The sequence below is a fragment of the Ochotona curzoniae genome, unplaced genomic scaffold (genome assembly GCF_017591425.1).
Source record: "Ochotona curzoniae isolate NIBS_2020 unplaced genomic scaffold, NIBS_Ocur_1.0 contig_3819, whole genome shotgun sequence".
Lineage (NCBI taxonomy): Eukaryota > Metazoa > Chordata > Mammalia > Lagomorpha > Ochotonidae > Ochotona > Ochotona curzoniae.
Window position 1 is genome coordinate 16451136 of NW_024466004.1, and position 22754 is coordinate 16473889.

Sequence of the window (22754 nt, forward strand, 5' to 3'; positions counted from 1 at the left end):
ATTACTGATACCTATTCAGCTGATGGCATTCCTAGATGCATAAAGGGGGCATGATGGCCAGCTCATTTGGGTACACAGAGGATGTCAAATGCATATAAGAAGATGGAGAGCAGAACAGGTTAAATAACTCTTCTAGCCAAGATTTTGTAGCAAGTATCTAGGTGACTGGATGCACTAGGATGGAATTAGTGGGGCAATGGGCCTTGGGATGGATTTTCTCAAACTTGGAGCAGTGAAACCAACAGTATCTAAGAATACTCCAAACCACTCAAGCAATACTACTGGAACATTCCTCACATCAGGGTTTCTATTTTTTTAACATTTATTTTATTTTTGTATTGAAAAGGCAGATTTATACAGAGAATGAGAGACAGAGAGAAAGATCTTCTATCAACTGACTCACTTCCCATGTGGTCACAATGTACAGAGTTGAACCAATCCAAAGTCAGGAGCCAGGAGCTTCTTCCAGGTCCCAATTTAGGTACATAGTCTCAAGGTTTTGGGCTGTCCTCCACTGTTTTCTCAGGCCACAAGCAGGGACCTAGATGGGAAATGGAGCAGCTGGGACATGAACTTGCACTCATATGGGATCCCGGCCCATGGAAGGAAAGGATTTAGCCACTAAGCTATCATGCCAGGTTCCACATCAGGGTTTCTGAGAGTACATCAAGCAGATATCCCATCCCCAGGTACTGATGTAATTTGGCAGCAGGGACCAGCTCCTCTCTCTCCTTCACCCCCACCTGTATATGAGAAAAAAGGGAAGAAAAGGAAAATTGGAAGCATTTGCCTCACCTGTCTTCCCTCATACTCTCCCACTCTGTTCTATGGTCCTCATGGACCTGCACTCCTGCCAACTATGTGAACAACATAAGAAATAAAATCTTACATTAAAAAATAAAAAAGGTGCATTGCAGATTAGCACTCCCTAAAGCATCTTCATAGAAATATAGGTCACAGGTCTGGCACCATAGCATAGCGGCTTAAGCTCTCACCTTGAATGCGTCAGAATCCCATACAGGCACCAGTTCTAATCCCAACAGCCCCGCTTCCCATTCAGCTCCCTGCCTGTGGCCTGGGAATGCAGTCGAGGATGGCCCAAAGCTTTGGGACCCTGAACCCATGTGGGAGACCTGGAGGAAGCTCTTGGCTCCTGGCTTCGGATTGGCTCAGCTCCAGCTGTTGCCACTGCTTAGGGACCCTGAACCCATGTGGGAGACCTGGAGGAAGCTCTTGGCTCCTGGCTTCGGATTGGCTCAGCTCCAGCTGTTGCCACTGCTTAGGGAGTGAACCATCAGACAGAAGATCTTTCTCTTTGTCTCTCCTTTCCTCTGTATATCCGCCTTTCCAATAAAAACAAATAAATCTTAAAAAGAAAAAAGAAAAAAGAAAAAGAAAAATATAGGTTCCCAGGGGTTGCTTGTCAATGAGAGAAGGCTTTAGGAGAGATTGCATTAAGATTCATATTAAGCATACAGCTCTATTTGCAAATTTATCCCTGGAAACCACAGGGGAGAAATTATGTCATAGAACTATCTACAAATGTACTTCAAAAAGTTCTTAGAAACGGAGTTAAAAGATAAATCCATTGTCGGGTCAAAAAATGGAAATGTACACATCATTTTCTCTTAACACATATTTTCCATGAAAATTTTGAAGACTTCTGGTATACAATGATTTCAAACTTTTTGCCCCAAAATAAAATTGTTTGAAGTCCTTTTTCCAAACTTCTTTGAAGTGCCTTCATTTTCCTACACCGTCTGTAGTTACCACATTGGAACACCGGAAACCAAGAGTATCAGCAACAGACATTTGATTCTAGATGAATACAACACACATAAACTAGTGGAAGGTGTTACAATTCAGGTGGTAGATTAAGTGTAAACATTTAGGGCCTGGTGCGGTGGCGCAAGTGGTTAAGGTCCTCACCTTGCACGCCCGGGATCCCATATGGGCGCTGGTTCTATCCTGACAGCCCCGCTTCCCTTCCAGCTCCCTGCCTGTGGCCCAGGAAAGCAGGCGAGGACGGCCCGAAGCTTTGGGACCCTGCACCCACGTGGGAGACCCAGAAGAGGCTCCTGGCTTTGGATTAGCATAGCATCGACCGTTGCGCTCACTTGGGGAGTGAATCATCGGACGGAAGATCTTCCTCTCTGTCTCTCCTCCTCTCTGTATATCTGCCTTTCCAATAAAAAAATAATAAATAATAAATCTTAAAAAAAAAGTGTAAACATTTATCTACTCTTCCTCCTGAGATTCTAACAAAGTCCTGGTAGAGATTTCTTAAAGTTCTTTTAAATTTCTTAAAAACTATTTATTCGAAAAGCACAGTTATACAGAGAGAGAAACACAACGAGAAAGATCTTCTATCCACTGGTTTAAGCCCCAAATGGCTGCAAAGGCTGGAGCTGGGCCAGGCCTGAAGTACATTAGAAAGGAGCTGAATTCAAAATGGAATAGCCAGTACTAGAACCCACACTCATATGGGATGCTAATGTCACAGGCAGTGGTTTGACTAGGTATGGCACAGCTCCTGCCCCAAAGATGCTTTTTCAAAAGTATAAACTTTTTTTTTTTAAGATTTATTTTTATTATTTTTTATTGGAAAGGCGGATATACAGAGAGGAGAGACAGAGAGGAAGATCTTCCGTCCAATGATTCACTCCCCAAGTGAGCCGCAATGGTCGATGCTATGCCGATCCGAAGCCAGGAGCCTCTTCCGGGTCTCCCACACGGGTGCAGGGTCCCAAAGCTTTGGGCCATCCTCGACTGCTTTCCCGGGCCACAGGCAGGGAGCTGGAAGGGAAGCGGGGCTGCCAGGATAGAACCAGCGCCCATATGGGATCCCGGGCGTGCAAGGCGAGGATTTAACCACTTGCGCCACCACGCCGGGCCCAAAAGTATAAACTTTTAACAATGCAAGAATATTTAATTATTTCAAGAAAATCAAACACTAAAATAAGTACACCAAAAATCTGACCTATGCAGTCAACTTCCAGATGGAAAAATCCTGGAGCCATGGTAGGTAAATATATGTGGGACTGACTGAAGATTCTGACGCAGATTTCACAGCTTCCCATACCCACTATTCCTCATCAACATCAAAGGCAGCTTGGTCCTTTTGTTTTGTTTTAAAGTTTAAAATTTCATTTTGAATGTTTTTTACATAGTTAAGAGGGATGCATGCCCATGTGGGCCTCTCATTAGGGTGGGAAGGGTTAAGGCATGGAGGAAAGCAGGTGGGACAAATATATCTGAGACATTGTTGGCTTCATACACCAGGGTTGAGAAAATCTTCCCAACATTTATTGGCTGACCAAGTCTGCCTCAGAATGCATCCATTAAACCAGTCACTTGCAGCAAAGCTTGGCCAGGAGAGTGTCCAACCTGTTGTCCTTCCATCCTGTGATGAGATACTCGAAGTCTTCCACTGACCTAGTTGAGCTAAAAGTGAAGACCTTTTTTTCAGCGGTAGGCAACTGCCTAGGATACATTGTACCTAGGCAAGTATTACACAGCTGGGAGAAAAGCTGCTATTCTGTGTTATGTGTGCCAGCATAGTTGCCTATTCTACTTTTATTTTTCTTTAAGAGAATGCTGGGTTGGAATATACCACTCCAGCCCCCAGGGAGGGGCGAGGGGAAGCTCCAGGGAAGGAGGTCTCGGGATGTGTTAGTGTGGGACCAGCTGAGGGCACGATTGACAGGGTTGGTCATAATGACATTTGGGAGCTAACATGAATCAGACTACCGTACTCACAGTCATTGAATAAATCCTCATTCTGCCATTAGCCTGTCCCAAGCTTTCACCCACTCCCTCCAAAGCTAAACCAATGAGAGTTGGCTGTTTTCCTCCTCCCTACTCTGGACCGGGTCAGGAACCCATACCCCAGGGGACAAAGTGCAGCCTGGCTGTCCTAACAACTCTGCAGAGCCTTAGCCACATCGTATCCTTTCTGTGCCCCAACAGATAACAGATTTGTTAGATAACAAACAGACCATATGTAGATCAGAGAAACCCAGAGCATTATCAAATACAGTGAAAATAAAATCAATAAATCACACAGAACATGTGAGAATGAATTGGATATCTGGACAGAGATTCCAAGCATTAGCAAGGTGAAAGTAGCTGACTGGAAATTTTACAAGACTGATGTATATATGCATACATATATCTCTAGGTATATACACATATGTGTGTGTGTATATATATATACATATATATACATATATATATAGCAGGCAATGACAAAACCCAACTCATAAAGAAAAATAACTAAATATTCCTTTGTATTTACCATGAGATTGCTAACCTGGTAGAACAAAGTTAGAAACTAGTGAGTGTATTAATGAGACTGCAATTTGTGATAGAATCCATGGAGTACACATTCCATAAATGATGTGCCAAATAGGCATGTAGATAAAAATAATATCCTTCAGCATAAAACATAAAAATACTATATGGTTTAAGGAGTTAGACATAAAAATGTAAGAAGTTTAAAATGTAGAATAATTTTTATCAATATATTATATAAATTTTTTATGAAAATAAAAATCTAAAACCTCCCTAAAGGAAAAGATGCCTAAGATTTAGATATCTAAAAATGCATGAACATTGAGAATGTGCTTATGTTAAAAAAGATGGAGACATACTGTTCTAGCAGGAAAATCATGAAGGAATTAATATTTAGCATCTGGCAGTCAGGAAAGAATTTTGCCACAAGAGAAAAGCATGTTGAGAGGCAGAAAGTAGAGAGAGACTGGAGCATTTTACCTGAGATCTGTCCCAGCGGGGCAGAAGAAGCAAGTGGAGCTCATCCTGCCCACTCCCAAGTCACAACTCCAGAAAAGAAATCATGTCAGCTCAGCTGAGTGAACAGTACAAGATGAGCACTCTGGCTTTACTCCATACACAGGTCTTGCACAGCTATGCAGTGGTTGTGTGCCAACATCGTGGTGTTTGGTAAGGTGAGGAAAGAGAAAGCTAGGTAGGGAGCAGCGTGTTTGTGAGTTAGGCTGAACTGAGAGCCCAGGATCTTGCTACAAGGACAAGGAATGGGCTCCAGGCTCTGTACCAGCCCAAGTGTTGATGATCTAGGTCAGGATGCTGCAGACTCAGCAAGGATCAGAGGGTGCCAAGGGCAGTGATGTTGAGGAGGTTACTGTGACTCTTACCCAGCTAAAAAGGAGACCTTGGTCATCAACTCTAGATGCTCATAGAATCCATGTGGCCCAACATGCTAGCCCAGTGGATAAATCCTCACCTTGAAAACCAGGATCCGATATGTGTGCTGATTCATATCCCAGCTGCTCCACTTCCCTTCCAGCTCCCCACTTGTGGGCTGGGAAAGCAGTAAAGGGCAGCCCAAAGTATTGAGACCATGCACCTGCATTTGGGAGACTTTGTTGGCTTCTGGAAGAGGAGCTCCTGGCTCTTGACTCCTGGCTTTGGATTGGCTCAGCTCTGGCTGTTGGCAGCCACTTGAGGAGTAAACCAGTGGATGGAAGATCTTTCTCTTTGTCTTTTCTTCTCCCTATATATCTGCCTTTCCAATAAAATAAATGTTAAAAAAAAAAAAAAAAGAATCTATGTGGCCTGAATGGGGCCAACTGTGAGCCACGGAGTTCCAGGCCAGCCATTCTGCTGATGGCACCTGTGAGGATCCTAGAGTTCATTTTCCCTTCCACAGAGCCCCTTCACTCTGTTCCCACAACTCTTGGCTAGCGTTCCCTTCCATTAACCTAATCCCATCTTGGGAGCAGTAGCAGTGAAGGTAGATCTAGTGATAAAGAAATGTACACAGTGGAATCAACCAAACAATTATCCCCAAAGAGAGCATTACCCAAATGGACTGCTAAAATTATTAATTCAGGCTAAGAAGCAAACTGGGTTGACATTCATTTAGTTGTTTCTTCTCTTTATTAGGTGGGACTCATACAATAATGGAGAATGGTAAATGCATATATTTATATATTCTCTCTGGACTTCAGTAACCGACTAAAAAAACTTCCAAAAACACTTAACAGAAGCTAATGTTCTTAAGAAAAATATATAACAGTAGAAAAATAGGCAAAAGATTGGAATAGGCAGCCCACAGATGATAATAAAATGAGCTATAGCTACATAGAAAGATGCTCAATGTCTCTGGAGAAACTATAGTCAAGTAATAATGAGCTTTTTTCCCTTTCATAAACAAGAAGTACTGTTACATATTTTCTAACATAGATGTTTTCTAGCAATACCTACAATGGATTGAACGACTCCTGGTTGAGAATCTACATACATTGTATTATTTAAGGACATCAGCAAAGTCTAGCAGAATGTCCTCCAGAAGAGATCTCAGGAGCCGCAGAATCTGGTGTCGACGCTGACATTGGGGTAGACTTTCAGTGTCTTATTCTCCATCTCAAAAGTAAGGAGGACGAGCCTGGTGTGGTGGCGCAAGTGGTTAAGGTCCTCGCCTTGCACGCCTGGGATCCCATACGGGCGCCGGTTCTATCCAGACAGCCCTGCTTCCCTTCCAGCTCCCTGCCTGTGGCCCGGGAAAGCAGTCGAAGACGGCCCAAAGCTTTGGGTCTCTGCACCTGCGTGGGAGGCTGGGAGGAGGCTCCTGGCTTTGGACTGGCATAGCATCGGCCCGTTGTGCTCACTTGGAGAGTGAATCATCGGATGGAAGATATTCCTCTCTGTATATCCGCCTTTCCAATAAAAAATAATAAAAATAAATCCTTTAAAACAAAAAAAGTAAGGAGGACAAGACCTACTTTTTCCACGTCTCACTGAAATGTGATCAAGATTAATGGCCTGACATAAAAAATGTTCCCAGCACCTTGATACACTGGTATACATTAGTCAGTGCCCCAACCTATAAATCTGGTAAAAATCAGTCTAATTCACTTAACTCAGGAAAACCTAAATCCCTAACATTTTAGAAGTGGATGCTAGAAATGTCTAACTCAGTATTTTTCAAAATGCTCCTTAGATTGATGGCATTGTTGAATACAGGGAATTGTTCGGATTTCGGAGTGCATAGATTTAGAAGCTGCATACAGCATTAACTAGAGAGGCACAGTTATTTCACTTGTCTCACACATGGACATTTATTTTTCTCACCCCGAGGCTACACTCTAATTATTGGATTTGTGTAAGCTGCCATTAAAACATCACAAAATGCTCTGTTGCTTCAATTTTTAAGCTTTAAATGCATAATGCACTTTTTTCCCTAGTGTAAATGCCTTAGAATGTTTCAGGAACACTTACATCTGTAATCAACAAAAGATAATTTGCAAGTCTTGGAGGGTTTTTTTTTTCCTGCTAATGAACAATGTTCTTCTTGGTCCAAATTGTGTTGAATAAGTTAAATTGAATTGCATTGACTACATGAAACAAATTTAAGCATAGGAAATGCATGCTGAAATATATGTATTAGAAAATAAAAGAAAAAAACCTCAGAGCTCACCTAGAATCCATCCTAGAGGGTGGAGCCTCTGCCCTACTGCTCCCAGTAATAACAAGAGGTATAAAAATACCACCTGTGGGGTCCGGCACAATGGCGCAGTGGTTAAGGTCCTCGCCTTGCACGCCTGGGATCCCATATGGGCGCTGGTTCTGGTCCCGGCGGCCCCGCTTCCCATCCAGCTTCCTGCTTGTGGCCCGGGAAAGCAGTCAAGGACGGCCCAAAGCCTTGGGACCCTGCACCCGCGTGGGAGACCCGGAAGAGGCTCCTGGCTTCGGGTTGGCTCAGCTCCAGCTGTTGGATGGAAGATCTTCCTCTCTGTCTCTCCTCTCTGTATATCCGCCTTTCCAATTAAAAAAAAAAAATCTTATTAAAAAAAACCACCTGTGTAATGAGTACTCGCTATGTGGCAAGTGTTAAACTTGATTTACTCATTTCACCCTCACAATTCTATTTCTATTTTGTAAATGAGCATCCGAGGCTTGGAGAGGCTGTGAAATTTACCAAAGTCTTCACCAGTGCTGAAATCTATCTGGTCTTTTGCTACTTCCTTCCTGTAACTCGGGAGCTGCACTTAGATTCCCTTACTTCCTAAAAGTATTTGACCGCTTCTGAGAAGGTTGTCTTCCACATAGGCTGGAAGTGAATCATGAAAGTGCCTTTTAACAGTGTTACTTCTGAGCTTGAGACCCGTGGAAATGTCTTATTACCAAGTTCTCAAAGTGTGGTCTCCAGTTCAGCAAGGTGGGCATCCCCTGGGAGATGTTAGAAATGCTTACTCCTGGGCCCAATCACTTCAGGCTTAACCACTGTAAGCTTCCCGAATGAAAAACTGAGGGCAGGACTTCTGATGCTGCTCATTCAATCATCACCTTTAGATGGCGCTGGAGAAGCTGTGATCTGGCCAACACCCTCCTTGCTGCCTTACCTTGTTGCTCACTGCCTCGCCCACCAAAGTACATATAGATCCCTTCCACATGCCATAGCTGTGTCCTGACCAAGACCAGAGCCCCTCGATGTTAGGCACAAGAATTTTGGAGTCAGAATGCCTGGCGGTCACAGCCACCCATATCATTTCCTAGTAGCTGTGCTCTTAGTCAAGTTGCCAGGTCACTCTAAACCTTACAGCCTCCATACACAAGATGGAGCTTGAGGCAATAATAATACCTACTTCGTTCATTGTTATGAGAAAAACACTTAGAGTGGTGTCTGGCACAGATACATTGGCCATTTAGTAGCATGATATTTAACTTGATGGCATTGTAAATTTTTTTTTACTTCATTCTTTTTCATTTTGTTTTATGGTTTTTCATTTAGGGGAATGTATATTAACTGTGTAATAGAATCTGTCACATCCAGATGTGAAAATACAATGCAGTATGCATCTCTACTTCCAAATCAAAGATGGACTCCCAATGAAACTGTTAAATGAATCTTGACTATAGAATGCTGGACTGTCTGCTGTTGTCCATGCCTGCAATGCCAGGATACATCTAAATAGCAGCGTGATGGACTTCTGACTGCGTCTGAAGGGCTATACTATTGTAATAACGTAGGGGAAATCAGTAGAGGGCGGAGAGAAATTGGAGAGGCAGTAAGGAGATCCAAGAACCTATGGAACTATATCATAAAATTAAAAATAATACTAAAAGAATGGTATCTGATACATTGCTGGTGCTCTAGAAATAACTATGGTGCTTGCTTGCTGTGTTGGTTTTCTGAGACTATCATGTTGCCACAGACTTAGTGGCTTATAATCACAGAGATGTGTCCTTCATGCTTCTGTCAGCCAAAAGCTCAATGTAAGTTGCACTGATCTGCACTCTCCCCTCCTTCACCAGTGGCTTCTGGGGGCAGGCAGCATTCCTGGGCTGACAACTGCTTTGAGCTGATTGCCTCTGTTCTCGAATCAACTTTTCCTCCATGTGTGTCTAATCACCATCCCTTTTCTTTTAAAAGGACACCTGTGATTGGCTTAGGGTTCACTTGCATACTCTTAATCTCATCACACCTGCAAAGACCAGTTTTCCAGACATTTCATTTGCAACTTCCAGAGATTAGGACTTGGTCCCTTTGGAAAGCCTACGCAGCCTGCTGCTCATAAATTATCTGGCCTGCCTGTATTTCTCTCTTCTGTTTCTTTCTGTTTCTTTCTCTCGGACTTAGTTTGCCTCCTTGAAGCTTTCTCTTACTCAATGCCATTGAATTCAGCTCCTCTGTGCCCCTATAATTTTTTGAACAAATACCTGTCATTGTGTTTTTTTTCAAATACACTATTCTGCTAAGATCTATTCACTTATGTTAAAGTCAGAGTTATAGACAGAGAGAGAACTTACACGCACTGATTCATTCCCCAGCTGCCTGCAGATGTCTGGGACTTAGCCAGATGGAAGCCATGAGATTCTTCCAGGTCTCCCACAAGGAAGGCAAGGACCCAAGAATTTGAGCTGTCCTCTACTGTTGTCCCAGGCCATTAGCAGGTAGCTGGATTGGAAGTGGAGCAACTGGGACGTGAACAGGTGTTCATTTGGGATGATCGGTAGCTGCTTGACCAACTATTCCACAACACTGACCCTCAGCAGACTATTTAGAGTGGTTTCAGAAAAATTACCTAGAAAGCACAGAGAGTCATGGGGGCCTCTGCCCACCACTACCCTTGCCCACCACTTAGAGTTTCTTTATTTGTTACAGCAAATGAGCCAGCACTGATTCCTACTAACAAGAAGCTCATAGTATACACTAGTGCTCACTCTTTTTTGTATAGTTCTAGGGGCTCTGACAAATGCATGAGCTACTGCAGCCATCGTTACCTTGTCACACAATTTCAAGGTCCTAAAAATGTCCTGGGCCCCAGTGTCTCATCCGGCTATCTGGCAAAGTCAGCAGGCCCTTGCTGCTCACTGCTGGGCAACTGTTCAGCAGACAGGAAAGTTGGTGAGAGGCAAGAGGCAAGTGACTGACAAGTAGTGGTCCTGGGGATAGAAAAGTGCTCTTCTCCCCACCCTGCAAAAAAAAAAAAAAAAAAAAAACAGCAAAAGGAGGTTCTAAAGGGAAGGAGTAACTCCAGAGGGAGGCCAGACATAGGTAATTCAGCAGATTTTCAGGCTCTGTCCTGCTGATGGTCTCGTGGTGCCTTCTTGCTGGAGCTCAGCTGCCTGCAGTAGACTGCCGCCTACCCTCCCTGCAGCTGGCTGGGAGATCAGCCTTTGCAAATCATTTCGTTTCTCTAGGTTCCTGAAATTCCTGTGCAAACATTGTTAGTCACTGGACCCAGGTGGTAATGCTCAGTGCCAGCAGCTGGTCCTGGCCAGCCAAGAAATCAAAAGGGAAGGGAAGAAGGCCTCGTGATAGTTGCAGTCCCACCTTATCCCCTTGAACTTCCAGCAACCATGGAGCACTTTACTGTCTTCATAATTTTGCCCTTTTCCAGAACAGTTGGAATCAAGTAGCTTGTGGCATCTTTGACTTGGAAATATACAATTAATTTTCTCCACATCTTTTCACGGATTGATATAGCTGATTTGATTTCAGGGTTCCATAATACACCATTATCTGAGTTCTATAGTTTATTTCTACCTCCACTGACTTACGGGCATTTGTGTTTCCAAGTTTTGGCAATTATGATTAAAGATCCACATGCAAATTTTTGTACCAACATACTTTTTCATTGCTTTGGATAAATAACAAGGGGTGCAGTTGCTAGATCATCTAGTAAGCATATATTAAGCTTTCTATATAAAAAAAAAACAACCAGCCAGAATATCTTCCAAATTACTTGTACCATTTTGCACATCCACCATCAGCAATAAACGAGAGATCCTGTACCCCCACATCCTTGTCAACATTCAGTATTGAAAAGGTGTAACTGGTTAAAGTTTAGGCAAACTGAAACTCTTCTATCCCCGCAAAATAGTTGTTACCTCTTTGTCGATTTGATATGCTCACCTTCCCTGGATGCATTTGAGAGCAGGGCGCATGCTCAGACCCCAGCCTCTCTTTGCAAGTCTACTGGGGAGTACCACTCCCGGCCTTATAAAAAGAGGCGGAAGTTGCGTGCTGATTTTCCACTGCAGAACGCCCTTGCATACTTTTATGTGGAGAGTAGCTTCCCAGGAACCTCTCGCACTAGCTGCCTCTCCACTCTTGGAAGGACCTTATCAACACAGGTATTGTTTTATTTACTTATTTTTTTCTCTGTGTCTCATTTGTGTGCAACTCTTTGGCCTACACCTGTTGATTGTTCCTTGGTATGAAAAGACCAACACCTGTGCCTGAATGATGTTTCTTCCCCCACTGCTAGATAAATGTTACTCTTATTTGCCCATCATACCCTCCTCTACTTGGTATTTCTATTTATGTGAGAGACAAGAACCTGCTTCAAAAACTAATGTATCCAATGCCCACATCAATATGGTGTACGGGATTGCAGCTTTGCTGTGAGTTTGTGGCAGTCTCTCGTTGTTGCTCTAATTCGTACTTGCCTGGAGATATGTGATGGAGAGCATCTTCTAAGTCTACTTGCCATCTGTGCATTTCCTTTGCCGGAGAGTCTGTTCTGACTTGCGTTGTTTCATTGCTGAGCTGTAATAATTTTTTGTATATGCTGAGTACATGTTCATCAGACATGTTTTGCATGTGTTTTCTCCGAGTCTTTGTCTTTCTCTTTACAGTGTTTCCTGGAGAGCAGGTTTTTATATTTTTAACAAGGTTCTGCTTACCATTTTTTTCCTTCATAGATCATGCTTTTGTTGCTCTTTTCAAAAAGTCATTACTAAACCAAAGGTTTTCTAGATTTCTTTAAATTTATTTAGGTAAATATGCCAGTAATTCAATGGATAAGAATTAATCTGTGTGGATTTATCACCTTCATGGTCTGTTAGAAGTTTTACAGTTTTGTGTTTTACATGTCGACCTATGGTTCCTTTTGGGTTATGTGCTAATCTTCCATTGTGCTTGCGTTTAACTCACCTGTACTTACTTAGTTCTCAGTATTAAGCAGACCTCCTCAAAAAATAAGTGAGTGAGCATCCATTATCCTGTCCAGCAACTCAGTTCATTTTTGCCTTTTAAAACTTTTTATGTTTTTAACTTCAGATTTCATTTATTTTTAGATAACTTTTTAAAAATCTATCAATTTGCCACTGTTTTCTTTTTCATGTTTATTTTATATCTTTAAAAATGTACGAAATTTTGATCATTTAAAACTGCAAAATGCTTCATGACTTTCTGTATCATCCTTGAACAGGGGCAATGCTAATCTTCTCTGTGTAACTGACTTTAGGTTCTGTGCAGCTGCAGCTAGCACAGCTCAACCAATTTTAAATGCATCAGGAATCTAACTGTGAAGGAAAAGACACAGGACTTCTGGCTTGGCCCTCTGCTTGACTGCTCCCAGAAACAGAGCAGCTGCTTCCGTGGCCTGCCCAGGACTGCGGAGTAAAGCAGTGTCAACAATGCAGTCCAGCTAAAAACCTAAGAATAGACTAAGCTTTTATTTCCATTGGAGCTGAATATACTTCCAGTGGCAACCTACAAAAGAATGCCCTGTGGCTTAGGGTCATGGTAAGGTTGAAGAGTCAAAAAGTTAAAATGTCATGTGGCCATTCTTCCATTAATTCAGTATGAGTCACAGTTTCCTGGGGGGAAAAAAATCATCTTTCTATTTATATGCTTATGGATTTAGAAATAAAAGCAAGTATAAGAATCTATAGAATTTTTTCTATGTTGGAAGCAAAGAAGTATATTAATCCTAACTTCCTTTCTCATGGAGAAACATAACAAAATGTTCAGATGTTGTTAGTACAGTGATCATGCAATATAATTTGACTGCAACAACCTCAATTTCAAACAGTTACAAATTTCAAGTAAGTGTGATTTAACATAAACCTTTAAAAAATTTTATGTGAAAAAATTCAGAAAAAAATTCAAGAAAATTATTTGTTGCTTCTTTTTAGAAGCTGTCTTAAGAACAGGCTTTATTTGGGCCAAAGACCCACTAAACCAATACCACTCTAGTTAGACTCTCCCTAAGAGTGAAAGCCTTGACCTTTAGTTTAAGTTGACCACTGCAACTTAATTATAATGCAGCAGTTGTTGTTTAGTCCCAATGTCATATTTATAATGATAATGTATAGCCTTTACACACACGCACGCACACACACACACACACACAAAATGGGTAGGTTATTTGTGGATGGTGAACTATTTGATCTTTTGGTAAAAACGCAGTCAAGTCAGGATTAATGGCCAATTTTGCGTGGGCAGTGCTTGGGACCACAGAAATGAGAAATAGGCTATCTTTGACAATAACTTGCCAACAGCCCCTCCAGCCTTCAGCATGCTCAAAACTCTAGTACCAGTTCTCTCGTGGGTGAATAATGGCTCACAGCTCCTTAATCTAGGTTCTATCCTACTGGTATTGAAATTTGGAGCCTCGTTCTACCTCAATAGCAAAGCGATGAGTTCTAGTAACAGCCATTAAAAATGCTTACAAAATGGAAACAGAATTTTGCTTTCTTGAGAAAACATGAGGAAGATAAGCAAACAATTATAGATATTGTTAATTGACTTTCTTGTAACTCCTAATGTGTCTTTTACATCCAGTCCCAAATTGCCTGCTAGGTAGGTCAGAATCTTTATCTATTTGCTTGATTAACTGAAGCAGCCCTTTCTCAGTTCTTTTTTGCGCTATATCAGGGTAGTTAGAAGGATGGGTCTCAAAGGGCATGCTGGTGATGTCTAGTGTATTTGGATGGGATATTTTAATGTTCAGACAATATGATCTACAGTGGAAGGTCTCTGGGGGAAGTCAGTAGACATGGCAAAATGATGTTGAAATATATTGCCTTGCTTACCCATCAAGGCAAGCTAGTAAACAGAGTACAGGTTTGCAGGCAATTTTTAGAGAGGCAAAAAGATAAGTGCATTTTAAACTGTGACTAGACTGTCTTGATACCAACCCCCACACATATACACATAAATGTAATAAAAACAAGAGTTGCAAATGTAATACCATTTAAAACTAGTATACTGGAATACTTTTCTCTGTCCTATTTCCAGAAATATTAGATCTAGTTGCAAACTGTTGAATTGGTCGTGATTTGCAATATGGAGGTAGGAAAGGAATTGGAGACTAAGATGCTGACTGTGTGAGGGGCAACTCCAGATTGGCTGCAAACACAGTTTCTCTGTATGCAAAACCAGGGAAATGCTGCCCTGTAGGGTTGTATTGGTAGCACATGGAAGAAGATGGGTCTGGGTATCTGATTCTGCACCACCTGTGGGGAGATGCATCTCAGCATTTCTGCTTGCTTTAATTAGATGTGAATTCAAATCCTGACTTGAACTAGTCGTATCACTTGTGCACTTGTGTATCTCTTTGTCATTCTCTGGGGCAAGTAGGTGCTAGTGACCAACCCTCTAAAACTATCATTAAGGATGACATGAGGCCGTACATCAACACAATGTGGTCTTCCAAAGAGACCCCTAACTGGGCCTTTCGTTTTCTTTCCAGCTCCACCTATTTCTCTTTCCTACTTGCTGGTATCACCTAGGAGAGCCTTCTCCAGAAATCAATGAGTAAAAAAACACAAGGTGCCAACCTCCCTCTCAGCAAATCTTGGTTCCTTAGTTGACTAAAGAAGGCTCCTAAGCAGGCAGGCTTGGCTCTGCACCTGGATGGGTCTTTCAGAAGAGAGACCTTTTTTCATCTTGCTAAAAGCTCTGCTAAAGTGGCTCCTCCATTATCCCTATTGTATGCTTTTCTCTTTTGGATGATTTTTCTGACCCAGAACATTCCTCTCTCGGCCCTTTTGCCTGTTCCTCACCCTGGGCTTTGGTTTCTGTGGTTTGCTGAGTGTAGAGCTCCGACTTTTCCTTTGAAAGCCCACAGTGCTGTGGAAGACCCCTTTCCCCAGGACCCTGCCTCCATCCATGACTCGTACTGTCCTTTCCCGTGCTGTAATCCCCTGTCACCCACCAGACATGGCTCATGAGGTTTGGTTGCCTTTACACCCCTCAGTTGTGTGTCTAGCTCTTGTGTGACTGTCCTCTCCCAGAAAGTGATAAAGGCAAGTGACAGTTATCTCTGTAGCTTGGTCAAGACTTGAGACCCACAGTTCCTTAGAGGTGAGAGATTCTATTTCCCCCGTCTTTAAACATCCCTCCACATGAATCTGCTGGCCATTCTCAGTAGGAACTAAGTAACTGTTGAAGGGAACTGATTTCCCCTTATTTTAGAGGAAGCAAGAAGAGAGCAGGTCCTGAGAGTTGTTGGGGAAAACTAAATGCCAATTAAATGTGAATTTCAGATAAGGATAAGCAATAAGTAATTTTAAAGTATAAGCATGTCCCAAATATTGCATGGAATTACTTATGCTAAAAGTTATTTATGGTTTCTTTAAAATCCAAAATCGAATTTGATGCCCTGTGTTTTTCTCTGCTAATTCTGGCCAATCTACAACGGATTGTAAAAAAAAAAAAAAAAAGTACAGATTATACCATGATCATTTGAGGTGTTCTATACAGAGAGAGTACACAAGGCAATGCTTTTTTTTTTTTTTTTTTAATTCTTGAGCGAATGGCCCTGACCTTCAACTCTGACTCTGTTCATTGCTGGCACTCGTGTCTTCAGCAGTAGGGCCATCACTCATCAGACACAAACACAGGTTGCTGTTCCCTAAAGAAGCCCTCCAGGTAGCTCCAAAGCCTGTCCCACACCTGCCCTCCTCAGAGTCCTTGAAGCCAGGGCAGTGTATCAAACACAAGGAATCATTTTTCTAGAGAAAGATGCTAGGTTCACATAAATAACATATCAGGCTGCTGATGCCTTTTCTTATATGAATAATCAGTTGTATGCTCTATGTCACTTTCCTGTCTCTATGTACATGTCAAGTTAATCAAACAGCTTTTTCCCACAGCTGTTCCTTTCGCTCAAACAATATTTGTTTCTAGTTGCCTCAACCTGAATAACCACCCTTTGAAATACATGCTCTCTGCTGTTTAACACCTTTATGTGTCTCACCAAAAGTGGTAAAAAAATTTCAGTGTAGTCAATAAACCCTACTTCTAAAAAATGTTCTCACCGTTTCACATTCCCAGAAATGAGATGAACACACACTCATAAAAATTAGAATAAAAACATTAAAGTATATAAAATATTAAGTTATCAAATTAGAAGCCATTGCAGCTCCCTTCTGATTACTCCAAACTCAGTCCTTCCCTGTGAATCAACGTATATATGACGTCTGTAACAAGTTCATGGAAAGCAATTATTGTGAAAAACTTAAACATGGACTTTAAAGTATTTTTGCACCAAAGTCAACTTTTTTGAAGTGCCTTGTAGAAGGAGTGAGTGCTTATGACTCTGATAAGGCCTGCACTGCTCTCTGCTTTCTGAAGAGTTGTCTCAGTGGGATTCGACCATGTTCCACCAAAGCATCCCATGTGTGGCAAGAGTATGTCCTCTGCTTGTTCTCATTCAGTGTGAGGGCAGAAGGCTTCTTTGTCTTATCTTTACCTTGACTGAAATAAAATAAGTAACCCAGAATAACCCCCTGTTTGTTAAGCCAGCCATTGTCCTAGTCCTCTGTTTTGTTGGTGTCTGCTTCAATTTGGAATCATGTGCTGTGGAAGGCACAGTTCCCCTGGACTCCATCACGTTTGTTTTTTGCTTCCAATCATTCAATGGTAACTGTATATTTCAAAGGTCACCAATGAGGAGGGCGGTCAAATGGAAATACTTCTGAAAGTGAAAGGAGATATTACTACTAATTACAGTAGGACAATAGACATAGATCAAGAACCTTGCTCTCAGGATACATATCACGAACCTTCCATCTGGGCAGATACTGGTTCATTACTCAAAAGCCCTTAACATCCAGGACTTAGCAAGGCTGAAGCCAGGAAACTGTAATGTATCCAAAATCTCCAAGCACTTGAGTTGTCCTGTGTTGCCACGCAGGCTGTGCAATAGCAGGAAGCTGAATTGGAAACAAGGTGGCACAAGCTTGAACCAGGTACTCTGATATGGGCTGTAAGAGCCATATCTTACAATCTGAGCCAATCTTCCATCTGATGAGTTAAAAGACCTCTCCCTAGACTCCTTCTTGACCTTGGATGGCACTAGTTATGAAGCTTTCTGGAAGCTTTTCTTCCACTGATCTCCTTTAACACAACTCCCCTTTGGTCTCTCCTTTGTCAGACCTTTGCTGGATAGTCTTTTCTCTATTGGAAAAGTTTTCAGACTGCTTGCTTGATTCTTCTGATTGCTTGACTGTCCAGACCCTCCCCCCAACCAGAAATCCTTTTTTATTTACTATTTATAATAAACTTTACTTTCAGTGATATTTCATTTAACATAATTTCCAAGTGGGTCTGTGATGTAAGATAAGCAAAAGATCATGTGTCCTAAATCTTATCAGAAGGATTTCCTCATCCTGTTAGTGTGAGTAGGGCATGGGAATCCAGGGCCCCCAGTGTTGACACTTAGCATTTCACACTGAGCTATAAAACCAACACACGAGAAGCAAATTGAGAGACGTCTGTTATCCCCATGACTGTAGCTCTCCTTGATTCATGATCCCAAGTATCCAACGCCATCCCTAACACCTAGTTGTGTTTTTATTAAGATTTATTTTATTTTTATTGGAAAGGTGGATATACAGAGAAGAGAGACAGAGAGGAAGATCTTCCATCCGATGACTTACTCCCCAGGTGGCTGCAACGGCTGGAGCTGAGCCAATCCAAAGCCAAGCCAGGAGCCTCTTCCCAAAGCTTTGGACCATCCTCAACTGCTTTCCCAGGCCACAGGCAGGGAGCTGGATGGGAAGCAGGGCTGCCGGGATTAGAACTGGCGCCCATATGGGATCCCGTGCAAGGCGAGGACCTTAATCACTGCGCCATTGCGCTGGGCCCAACCCTAACATCTAGTTTAGAGTTGGGTCTCATTAATCAAACTGCTTGCTAGATGTTACATATTAATATCTTACTGAGATTCTAGGAGTCACCATCCACAGTGTATTTGACATGAATCATGCTCCCTGAGTTTGTGCAGTGAGCTGCAGCTGTCACTATCCCCCTGCCACTGTCACCCCTTTTGTCCCTTGCCAGAAGTCAGATCACACTAGTGTTTCCAAGTCTCTCAGGGGCCCATAATCTCTTCTGCCACCATACCTGGCAGTCCTGGTCTGTGGATTGCCTTTCTTTTTACAGTTATCATCTCTCATATCTGATTTTTGAGATAAATACACCAATTCTGCCTGCATGGTCAGACATAAATCTCTCCACTCCCTTTGATTTTCACTGTCTCCAACATAATTTAGGTTTTGCAGTAAGAGTTGCAAAACACAGCAGGAGGGTCTCCACAATGCCTCTGATCTTGAAAGGAAGAGGACTTAGAAAACATTGGGTTTGGCTTTCAGGAATTCATTGATTGTTCCCAACTGTGCCGGTACAGTATGAGAAAGTGTGGAAGTTATGCTGCAGGACCATGGCATGGTGCCAGAACACTGGAGTTCTGGTGTGTTCTCAGCCACCTGTTGCTATCACCTATGTCTCCTGGTCCAGCTCACATTTGTAAAGCGTGGCTCACTTCATGCAGAGTGATTCTTTACTATCTGAGCTGTTAATAACATGTTTCTTGCAATGTTACATGGCTATTTAGTTGGAGTATCTTCAGTCTTCTGTCTCATGTAGGAGCAGCTGGACTCAACTCCCAGCTCTGGTTCCTGATTCCAGCTTCCTGTTAATATAGAACCCATGAGACATTGGTAATGGTCCAAGTACTTGGATTCCTACTGGTACCAATACAGGAGAATTAACTGAGTTCCTGGCTCTCAGCTTTGTAGTCCTGGCCACAGTCAGAATTTGGAGATTGAACTGATGATAGTAGCAGATGGGAGTGCCCCCCTACCATTGCCTTACTTTATTTTTTTAAGATTTATTTTATTTTTATTGGAAAGGAAGATATACAAAGAAGAGACAAAGACCTGCCATCCATTAATTCACTCCCCAAGTGGCTGCTACAACCAAAACTGAGCCAACCCGAAACAAGGAGCCAGGAGCTTTTTCTGGGTCTCCCACACAGGTACAGGGTCCCAAGGCTTTGAGCTGTCCTCGACTGCTTTCCCAGGCCACAAGCAGAGAGCTGGATGGGAAGTGGAGCAGGCAGAACACGAACTGGGGCCCATATGGGATCCTGGCACATACAAAGATTTAGCCACTGAGCCAACACACCAGGCCTTTTAAATAAAGTTTTAAAATGAGAAGTCCTCCCAATAGTGTGGCTAGCTAATCCTCTGCCTTTAAGAACTGGCATCCCATATGGCCACTGGTTGAGGTCCCAGATGTTCCACTTTCCACCCAGCTCCCTTCTTGTGACCTTGGAAACCAGTAGAGGATTGCCCAAAGCCTTGGGACCCTGCACCCACATGGGAAACTTGGAAGAGGCTCTTGGCTCCCGGCTTCAGATCAGCTCAACTCTGGCCCTTGCAGCCATTTTGGGGAGTGAGCCATTAGATGGAAGATCTTTCTCTGTACGTCTGCCTTCCCAATAAAAATGAATAAGTCTTTAGAAATTTTTAAAGCAAAAGCATGAGATTCCTTATTCAAAAAAAGATAAATATTTTCTTCTTTTTTCCAAAGTTTTTGTGTTTTAATTTTTATTTATTTGAGAGGTAGAGATAGTCAGTTAAAGAGAGCATCCCAAACCATGAATTTACTTGAATTCCCTCAACAGTTGCCGGGAGCTTGGAACTCTGCCCAGGTCTTCAAAACAGGTGGCAAGGACCCAGATACCTGAGCCAAAACCTGCTCCTGAGATAGGATAGAAGCAGGATTCAGAAGATCCAGCCCATTTGAAAGCCCCAGGGGTGGGAGTCTGGTGGGACCCAGGTCACATGGCCGGAGCCCTTGGACCACCTGTGTGGTATGTACTGCATCCACTAGCCCTGGGATGAGGATGGGGGTGTCCATCAGGGCCTGGGTCACCTGGCCCAGGCCCAGGCCCTTGGACCCACCTGTGTGGTAGGTGCTGGATCTGAGGGTCCTAGGGTTGGGGAATCTGGAGGGGCCTAGGTCTTCTGGCTCAAGTCCCTGGGCCTGCCTGCACAGTAGGTGCTAGGTCCAAGAGCCCCAGGGATAGGGAGTCTGAAGGGGCCTGGATTGTCTGGTCCAAGTTCTTAGATCTATCTGCATGGTGGGTGCTGGATCTGTGAGCCTCAGGGGTGGAGTGTCTAGAGGGGCATGGGTTGCCTGGCCCAGGTCCTAGGGCCCACCTGTGCAGTGGTGGTGAGTCTGTAAGCCCCAAGAGTGGGGGTCCAGTGGGGCTCAGATCACCTGGCCGGAGTTTTTGGGCCCACCAGCACAGAGAGTGGCTAGTCCATGAGCCCCAGGGTCAGAGTTCTGGCTGGACCTGGGTTGCCTAGCCTGGGTCCATGGACCCACCTATAAGAATTGGTCCTCCTCAGTGTAAAGGATGGAGTGCTGGACAGCAGACCATGGTGCACATAGAGGATATGTTAGTGCATTGGGGCCTGCAGAGGACATCTGATACCATGCCAGAGAGTGAAGTACAGAACATATGGACAATGAACTACCCCAAGCAATGATAGCCAAGCGATGATAGCAAATATCTGGGTGAATGGAGACCCTAAGGTCGACTGTGTCAGCCAATGGACATTGGAAGGGCTTCCTCATCCATAGATCAGCAAGATCAATAGCATTTCAGAACTACCACATCTACCTGGTCAGAACTCTTATAGCATGCACTGCATTGTGACTCTGGGTTGATATCAGGTGGCCGTTCCCCATCCTTGGGTACTGGGATGGTTGGGATGTTGGGTATGGCCTATCCTTGTATCTCCTTCCTCCCCCCAAGAAATGGGAAGAAGAAATAAAAAGCTCGAAAACAACGATCACACTCACTTCTCCCTAACCCTAGATCATTCACACCCATCAACTATATAAACATCTTCTAAAATAGTTTTTTTTTTAAGTTTTAAAAGTGTTTTTTAAAAAAAGATACAGCCCCTCTCAACCCTTAGCCCAGGTCCTAACCAATCAAGAACAAGGGGTGTCCATACCCTTCCTTCATAAAGCAGGCCCAGGTGCCCAACCCAATATGAGCAGTATGTGACTTTACTGGGCTGGTGGGAGCGATACCACCTGATGAACATATTGTGTACAAGAGAAGTAGAGCCTGCACAGAACACAATGTCAAGTGCAAATCAAGGTGCTGTGCACCAAAGCAGCCAAGCCAGAATGACAAACAGGATGTTGTGCGCCAGGGGTATGCAACCACAACTCCCCATCTCATAAAAACTCCTTCCAGCTCCTCTCATTGGGCCAGTCAGTGGATCTCTTCTCACTGTGCTGGCTACCTTGCACTCTAGAATAAGTCCAATAAACCTTGTCTAGACTGCACTTTGGCCTCCTGTGAACTTCTTCTGCAATGGAATCAAGAGCCTGGGTTGATATCATTGCCTTTTGGGGTACCCAGGAGCAGAAAACTGGAATAGGGATAGAGCAGACACTCAAACCCAACTATAATATGGGTTTCAGAATCTCACTATGCCAAATGCCTTCCCTTTGCTCTGTCTGTCACACTGCTTGCTTGCTTTAAGGGAATTGTCTATTTAAAGCATGCCCCCTCTCCTGGTAACAGTATTCCTTTAGGGTAACTACAGACATTCACAGCTGCCCAGGATCCTGTCTTAAGATGCAATCAACTGTGCAGGTGCATTTGATCTTAAGTCCACCTGCACCAGCACCCAAGACAGTAGATACAGGTGGCCAGACAGAGCACATTCCTGAGAATGTCCTAGAAAACAGTGAGGTCTCAGAGGTAGTATCACATGTGAGCCAAGGTTCCAAGACCCTGGTGCAGATTCCATTGTTCCACCAGACAAATTCAAAGACAACCAGCAGCACAGTATGAAATTCCAAGCCTGGGGCCTCTTTCAGAACACGGCTCTGTGTGACTGCCTTGACCATAGACCACATGTCCCTGCCATTAAGTGAGTTAATGAGCATGGAAAATGGTGGATATTTGGATCTTTCAGATACCAGTAAAAGGAGAGGGATATGTATAAAAGAGACAAAGAAGGTGAAACAGAGTTTGAGGATCTGTGACTTTAAAGGTTGAGGGGTGTTGGGGAGGACTCCTTGAGAAAACTGATTGTGGAGATGATGTGCTGGCCTGGGACAGGTGTACAGGTGAAGGTGACAACCTTGGAGAACATGATCTACCGTTCTTTAGCAGGTGCAATGCGAAGAATGAGTGTAGAAGCAAAACAATGTA

The 22754-nt window shown here is 43.2% G+C and overlaps 1 non-coding gene across 1 annotated transcript; it reads right to left on the reverse strand.

Moving 5' to 3' along the window:
* Positions 1–12656: 12656 nt before the first annotated feature.
* LOC121158834 lies at positions 12657–12761 on the reverse strand. The gene has a single exon (XR_005884225.1). It is a non-coding gene; the product is annotated as a U6 spliceosomal RNA (small nuclear RNA).
* Between the last annotated feature and the right edge of the window lie 9993 nt (positions 12762–22754).